The sequence below is a fragment of the Cariama cristata genome, unplaced genomic scaffold (genome assembly GCF_000690535.1).
Source record: "Cariama cristata isolate BGI_N322 unplaced genomic scaffold, ASM69053v1 scaffold35329, whole genome shotgun sequence".
NCBI lineage: Eukaryota > Metazoa > Chordata > Aves > Cariamiformes > Cariamidae > Cariama > Cariama cristata.
This window is the reverse complement of record NW_009635795.1, coordinates 25,414-33,525: the sequence shown is the minus strand read 5'-3', so window position 1 is coordinate 33,525 and position 8,112 is coordinate 25,414.

Genomic DNA, 8,112 nt, shown 5'->3' with positions numbered 1-8,112 from the left:
AAGGGAGAGGGAAGGTGAGGCTGACGGGACGTGCTACGGTCGCAGCGTGCTGGAGGAGGAAGGGAACAGGTCCAGATCCCTGCCGGCAGCTGGTGCTGGAGCCCCTCACGGGAGACCAAGGGGATGTGAAGAAAGATGGAAGGTGTAAGGCACTGGATGCCCCAAGCGACACGGGGCAGATCTGACTCAGTTGAATTACTACTTGGCGTGTGACATTTGTGAGGTTTGACTGTTGCACATCCTTACTCACGTTTGCATTCCCCTCCTATTCATTTTAGTTACTCTTATCTTTTTCCATACAGGAAAATGTGAACCTCAGTGCTTTATTAAAAGGCATACTGCTTTTGGAAAGCCATTACAGCAGCATAACCTCCTCTTTCTCTTCTCAAGGCAGAGCTGGACAAGTTAGACTTTCTCTGGAATGACCATCTTGCTAAAGTTTTTTGAAAAACTGCAACATACAAAAAAGCCATGTATTAATTCGATGGGAATTCAGTTTCTAGATGGTGGCTGATTAGAATTGGATGGCTGGCTCAATTAATCAACCGTGATGCCTGTTGATCAAGCTGATAACTGATGTACTCCAGGGACTGCTTTCTGACCTCTCCAGAGATGGGCAGGCACTTGGAGGCAAACATCTAATTTTCATTTGGACTCCTACATCAAACAAGCCCCTCTTTTAAGCCTTCTGTCTCTCAAACACTGATATGACACTATTTGTGTCCCCTTCTTTCTCATTTAACACAATAGGACAAGAGGGCATAGTCTGAAACTGCACCAGGGGAAATTCAGGCTAGAAATGAGGAGGCATTTCTTCACCGAAAGGGTGGTTAGGCGTTGGAATGGGCTGCCCAGGGAGGTGGTGGAGTCACCACACCATCCCTGGAGGTGTTTAAGAAAAGACTGGACGTGGCACTTGGTGCCATGGTCTAGTGGACAGGGTGGTAGGGCAAAGGTCGGACGCAATGATCCCAGAAGGCTCTTCCAACCAAACTGATTCTGTGATGCTTACTTAGAGTTGTGCAATGCATAGCAAAAGTTTATTTTATTGCAGAAAACCTGAAATTCTCTTTTTCTCACTGACCTAATTGCATGCTGCGTCCATTTACTGGGAAAACATAAGTTGAACTCGTCAGGATAGATCTCTTCCACCCTCCTTTGGCTTCCATTATCAATGACATTTTCAATTACAGCAGACGCCTAAACTTTCTTTATGAGCTGCTAGCACAGCCTAGCACAACTGCCACAATTTAAATCTATCCTATCCAAATACATTTTACCCATCAGTATCTTACGACCCAGGAAGACATAAAACTCAATTTACTCATTAACCTTAGCTTCCTGAAACTGCAATTACTGCCCTGTGGACAGTCAGTAATTGAATTGAATAAGGGTAGCATGCAAATGCCAGCCGGCGCTAGCTACTGCTAAAAGATAATCCTGCATGCCTACAAAAATTGCACGTGGCACACAGACAGCAGGTAGCAAAGCAGAGTATTAGAAAGGAAAATGCATAAAGTAGCAGGCACAGGGATTAAGGAGATGCAAAGGATCAGACTCACAGGAACCCACTCAGTGGGAATAAACACAATATTATATTAGCTTAGGTTTATGGTTACAGTTAATGGCACGCAGTTATTACTTTTGCATCGAAAGGCATTCTCTGAGAGGATGGTTTCACCGCAGAATCAGATCTTGCTTTTCTCCCTGCCCTTTGTAATTCAAGATGTTAGTGGGCATTTTATATAGCCTAGTCTCCCTTGCCCCAGCTGTAGCGAAAGAGATCAAGACGTTACAAATAAGGACTGGAGCCAGCAGAATGAGATTCAGTTTGAAGTGCTCTCGTCTTTCGACATTGTTACTTTCCATTTTTTTTCCTCCACTGAATCATGAGCATACGCTTTTCCACGCTTGTGGACAGAGCTTTTGCATCTTTCAGCTTGATCTAAGCACAGATGGCCCCGGTCTCTTACAGCTACATTTCATATCCCATCATGGCCCTTGCAGAAATAACTCACTGGCTGGTTGAGTGCATTTATTATCCAACCTCATATCCCTCCCACATTTTACCGGTTTTGTTTAGCTTCCTGCTTCCAGTCCGAATTTCTTACTTTCTTCCTTCGCCACTGGAAGATGCTCCAGCAAGTAAAAAATGCCACTTAAGAGCTTTAATCACCATGGTTCTGATCCCATACAAGGCACGCCTACGTTAGTATTTTAATTCAGATCAGGATCATCCCTTCTTACTGCACTTCGGTTCATGCACAGAATTGTGTTGAGGAAAATGAAGTGGATTTCTTCTCGGGGAGTCTACACCAGATGTTCTTCAGGAGCACAGGTACAAAAGCCAACTGCTATCGGCAGTCAGTGCCCAAGGCCAGCCCAGAGCCAGCCCAAAGCAATCCCTTCCCTAGCAATGTCCACGCAGATTCCCAGGACCAATTCAGTTTGGCAGATCTGCTTGTTTTGGATCACGTTCCTCGTTAAGATTGACATAGCATCCACAGTGTACTTAAGTATACACTGCTCTCTCCTGGTTTAACTTGGCCTCCAAAGTGGGGACGTTGGATGCCACCGAGACAAATACAGGCCTGCGCTGCTAAGAGGGGGCTCAGGATAACACTAAGGATGCAAGTACTCACCCATGGTCAATTAAAGACATGCACAAAGATATTATCATTATTATACTACATAATTATTATTATATTAAAGATATGCACAATATGCACAAAACCGCACAAAACCAGTGTTAGGAGTAAAAGAGAACAAAAACCAGTATCCAACACATGTAAAATGCATATACGGTAAATGGGGATGTAATCTACTTGCAGACCAGTGAAAGAACAAGGTGTATGAGAGTGTCAGCAAATGTGAAAACAGCCCCAAGTGGAACCTAGAGCGATGAAGAAGTCACCAACATCATATTCCTCCTGGCAAAGAAGAGGAGGAAACCCAGTCATCAACATCTCACTCCACCCAGTGCATGTGCTCGTCTCTGCGTCTCTACAATTTAAACTGATTTTTTTTTAAAAAAAAAACAAAACAGTGAGAAGTATTCCCTTAATTAGAGAATTGGGACTGTGAAATTTAGTAACTGGACTAATCATAGCAACTGTTCATTGCATTTTATTTAAGTCTACTAAAATTTCAGTTAGACCAACAATAAATTCTTGGCTTTGCATATAAGATATGTCCCCATTTTTGCCTATAACAAGATTTGGAGAATAACAAACTGATTTCAATTAAGATTTATTTTGTCGCCATTTTGAGTAGTCCTTGTCTGAATGCACAGAGTTGTCAAGAACCTGCAAAGGTGAGCTACTTCAGTACAGGTTTGTATCCAGACCACCACCAGTCGTGCAAGTTAAATGTAACCAAATTTAAACTTTTAAGTGTGTCAACATGGAGATTTTTGTTGCTTTTGAACTGCTTTCAATCTGCTCTTAATCTGACAGCAATAGTGCAACCTGCCTGTGCTTTCCTTAGACTGGTGTCTACGCAAGTCTCATGCAAAACCCACCCATCTTGTCCGTCCTCCCACGCACATTCCACTGCAGAGTTCTCCAAGGGACATCAGACTGACCTTGATATGGGAGTTGGTAGATACTGGAATCAAAGAATAGAAGACATGTAGAAAAATTATATTGGGGATCTAAGAATATCTGTGATATCCAGCCATCACAGTCTGCGTGAAAAGGGAGATCTCCTTCATCTTATCTACCTAGATTTATAAAAGCCATTCAACCACCTCCCTTGTCGAAGGCTCTCAGAGATACTGAGATGTCATGGGATAAAAGAGAAAGTCCTCTTCTGGATGAATTACTGATTAAATGATAAAAAGCCATTGTGTAAACCTATGCTGAAACCACATTTCTGAATGCAGTGCTGGCCTTCTTGAAAACAGATGGTAATAGAAAAAATGTACAGAGGAGGGCTGTAAGGATGTTTAAAGGTATGAAATGGCTTCAATAACAGGAACAATTGAAGATATTAGGACTTGTCAAGCCTGCAAAGGATAGGACTGATGGAAACATTTGATAAAGGATCTTAAAATTATGGGAAGCATAGAAAAGGTAAAGAGGAAACAATTGTTCAACTGTTTCTTCTGGTAAGAGGATGCTGAGGGATGAAATGAATTAACAGATGATAGGTTCAAAAGAAAGAGAAGCACTTTTTCCCATAGGGTATTGTTACGCTGTGGAACTTACTACCACAGTATACTGAAGATATCAATAATCCACATGGGTCTAAAAAAATGCAAGCAATCAGACCAATTCTTGGAAGAAAAATCCATTGTGCTATTACAATTCTTCAGCTCAGGGACAGCAGAAGTTTACCATCAAGATTTCCTACCCAGCAGGGGAAAAAAACCCCCACAAAACAACTTTATTTTCTTTTAACCCTTGTCTATTATAAGACAGCAGTGGGAAAAAAGTCTCTATTTTATGTTTGCCTATTATCATGGGGGATTCAGTTAAAGAGGCCTGAGCAGCCCCTTCCACTTCTCTGTTCTTAAAAATCAAAAGTGCATTGGAGCAAAGGAAGCAATGCCCCTGTGCAGAGCTCATCGCTGGCTGCAGAGGGACATTTGCATCTCCTCTTTCTCCCAGCAGTTATCAGAGCTCTTTGGATCTTGTGCCCATCCTGACGTGCCACTGGAAACCCCATCAGGGGCAGCTCCAGTACCCTCCCAGAAGAAGTCACTATGGTCAGAAACCTCAGCAAGTAATTGCATGATTTGGCAGGTAACACATTTTGTGTTTACAAAGCTACTGTCAATTTGCATCACTGTCCCCGAGAAAGAAAACCGACTGCTTTCTTCAGTACTAGCCAGCTTTTAGGGACCCATAATTTTATGCCAGCTAGGGAAGGTGTCTGTAGGATTGTGTATACCATCATGAGCTACACATCGTAGATTTTATAGCCCTTAAATGCAGTATGAGAGGCATTAAGAGAACATGATAAGGAACTCTGGGTTAGAGGAAAACATAACATTTTTAATCTAAAAAAGCATCTTAATTCCCTCATCACAACAAAAATCATACCCAACACCAAACAGGATTCCTCCTTTCTAGGAGACTGAAATCATCTGCAGGAAATAAAAATTTAAATTTATAAATAAAATAAAACCTAAATGTTTCATAATTATCTGTTAGGATCTACAGAAAGCTGGATTCTTTTGCAAGGGCTGGCACTTATGTAGACTGACACAGAATTTTAATAGCACTGACCCTGTAATCCTCTGCGATAAAACAGCATCCTTGAAGAACAATGCATAGAATTGGACCTCTGAAGTACTTAGAACTAAAATCAAAATTTGATCTTTACAATTTTAAGGAAAAACACCCTTCACCAGAGATAGTTTACGTATATTTTGGCCAGAGTTGGAAGGAAAAATAATTTCACTCAAGACCACCTAATCAATTAATAGTCCAAAAAACAGATTTCAGGGGCAATTCTAAGAACAAAAAAGATATTATGAGTCCTGATAGAAACAGAAGTAATAAATCACTGTGAGGTTTTTTTACATTTTGATTCATTTATTAGGAAATGAAGAAGGGCCACCTGTATACTTAATGATTTTTGAGTAAGTCATCGGAGGGCTTCCTCAAGAAGTACAACTAAACAAATTTCACCTGTCATGCAGATCTCTGGAAGCTAGCTATAAACATCCTTGCTGTCAGAAGAGATACTGAAGCAAACACAACTTTGCATACAGAAAGAGAAGTGTCTATTTTCAGTCCTTCAATGCTTCCTTCCTTGTATCAACACAACACACCCGTGCATTTTCAGCGCCCACAGCAATTCACCACCATCACACTGGAAGCTGCTGCTTGGGCAAAAGCAGGAGTTTTGAGGCAAGACACGTTGGCTCAGTGGAAGCAGGGTGAGGCAAGCGCTAAGCCAAGATGACAGGGACCAGACTCCTTCGCTGGCGGAGCGTCAGTGACCCCCAACGGAGAACCTCCATCAGTGCGCCTGCCCTCGCAGGAAAGCCAGGCCACCCCGTAACAACTCGCAGTACTCAAAACTTCTCGTTTCAGCCTAATATGAACTCTGGGACTTTGGCTTTTCGTTATTTAGTGCCAACACGTTTACAGCTCACACTCAAGACAACTGTACCTACTAGGATGCCACCCTTGTATTTTGACCATTTGAAATGCTCCAAGCCAGAAGGAAGAGAAAGGCGAACAAACCCTACGTTTACCGCAGCCATTCTGACAACTAGTTAGGACAGAGCAAATTCAACTTTTTAAAAACTAGAGCCAGCTGGTTTTACATCTTTCAACAAGAAATAAAAACTGTTAAGGACTAACATCTCCAATTGACCCATTTAAACTATTTTAAAAGGAAGATTTACCATCAGCACAATCAAGAGTCTGCGCAAACAAGAGCAGTAATTTGAAAGACGCAGTCCAAGTATTTCTGCTTTTTCTCCCCAAAGTGAGACGATACCTGTCATTACAGCAACGAGCCATTTTCATCACAGGGAAAGGATTCTTCGCTTCAGCAAAACTACTACCGTTGCCACTGAATGAAAAACTGCCAACACAAGAAGGGAGAATGAATTCATGCTGGTTGGTGCAGATTCTTTTTGTCTTTCACAAGCTGCAGAGATGAACTCATGTGAATGAACTCCCAATACAGGAAGGCACCCAAGCTGGAAACAGGCTGCATTCCCCATTCCCCTTTCAGAAAAGGTTTTTGTTCACTTTGCTAGCTTGGTTGCTCTGTTCCCCTTTTCCAACGTAGCTTGTTTTGTTCCCACCTCAGAAATGTACCTGCTATAAACCTTCCTATCTCAGCGAGATTTTGACACACAGAATGGTAAAGGCGTGCAACAAAAGGATCACAGAGCTGATGCTAGTACTGGCAGCCAGCAGAACAGCCCCATTTAGACAGCCGATAGCACTAGTCTGCAAGACAACTATTGGCTTCCAAGGCTAACTGGATTAACTAGAAATCCTTGCCCAAGTCAGAAAGACCTACCAAATTCCCAATCCTGCTTAAATCTAGCACTCTAAGTAACAATCAACTTATGATATCACTTTCACAAATAATGATGATAAAAAGGCAAACTAAGGCAAACCCTTAGGCAGCAGAAATTCCTGCCCCTTTAGTGTGGTGACAGCAATAACAGATTAAATTAATCTCTGGTTTGACAGAGTCCCTTGGGAGGCAGTCCTGAAGGGCAAAGGAGTTCCGGAAGGTTGGACACTCCAAGAAGGCAATCTGCAAGGCACAGGAGCAGGCTGTCCCTGTGCTCTGAAGAAGGAGAACACTTGGTGAAAGGAAGATGTGACGTGTCACTATTCCTCTAGTGCACACAGCACAACAGTGCATAATTCAAGATGTCCTGGTAAGCCAGTGGTTTTCAGCTTTTTCCTTATCATGACTCACTATTACACAAAAGAGAAATTTCCAGTCTTCCTACTTTCCTTCTGTTCACCATTGAAGAAATGATCTGTTAACTCAGCTCACTGGTTGAATGTCCATTATAGGCAGATCTAAAACTTTATGGATGCAATCAAATACCGTATCAGTCTTTTGATAGATATGAACTTTGGGTTTGGTACAAAATGCAGTGCTAACTGGACGTAGCACTGAAATGGTGCGATTTCAGGAATTTACTGGACTAAATCCTAACAGCAATGAAATCAGTGGCAAACCACTGCTCGATGGCCATGATCTACCTGCCATTATTTCATGGAAGTCAAGAAACCACCAATGCTTTGCAGCAGATATTACTATCCTATTTCTGACACTCCTGTGATGTCTGCTTGCCATGCTCGCTTATCAAAAGACACTCCTGTGTATTTTCTCCAGCATGAAGAAAACTGCCAGGGACTAGAGGACCTTGGCAGTATCTGATCCAGTTTAGTGGTAAAGCATCTTGGGCTTGGTATTAGAAGGAAACAATTCCCACACACACCCTGAAGACTGGAAATAGACTACCCTTAACCAGGGCTCTGAAAGAACAGTGATCTGCTAACACAAGTCAGAAGAGACTTAAAGCTGGAGCTAGTGCTCATCTTCCCTTTTTTTCATCCTGTGATCTCTCAGTGGTTGTGCAGACCATTCAGAGTCCATCATTAGATGTCAACAAGGGTT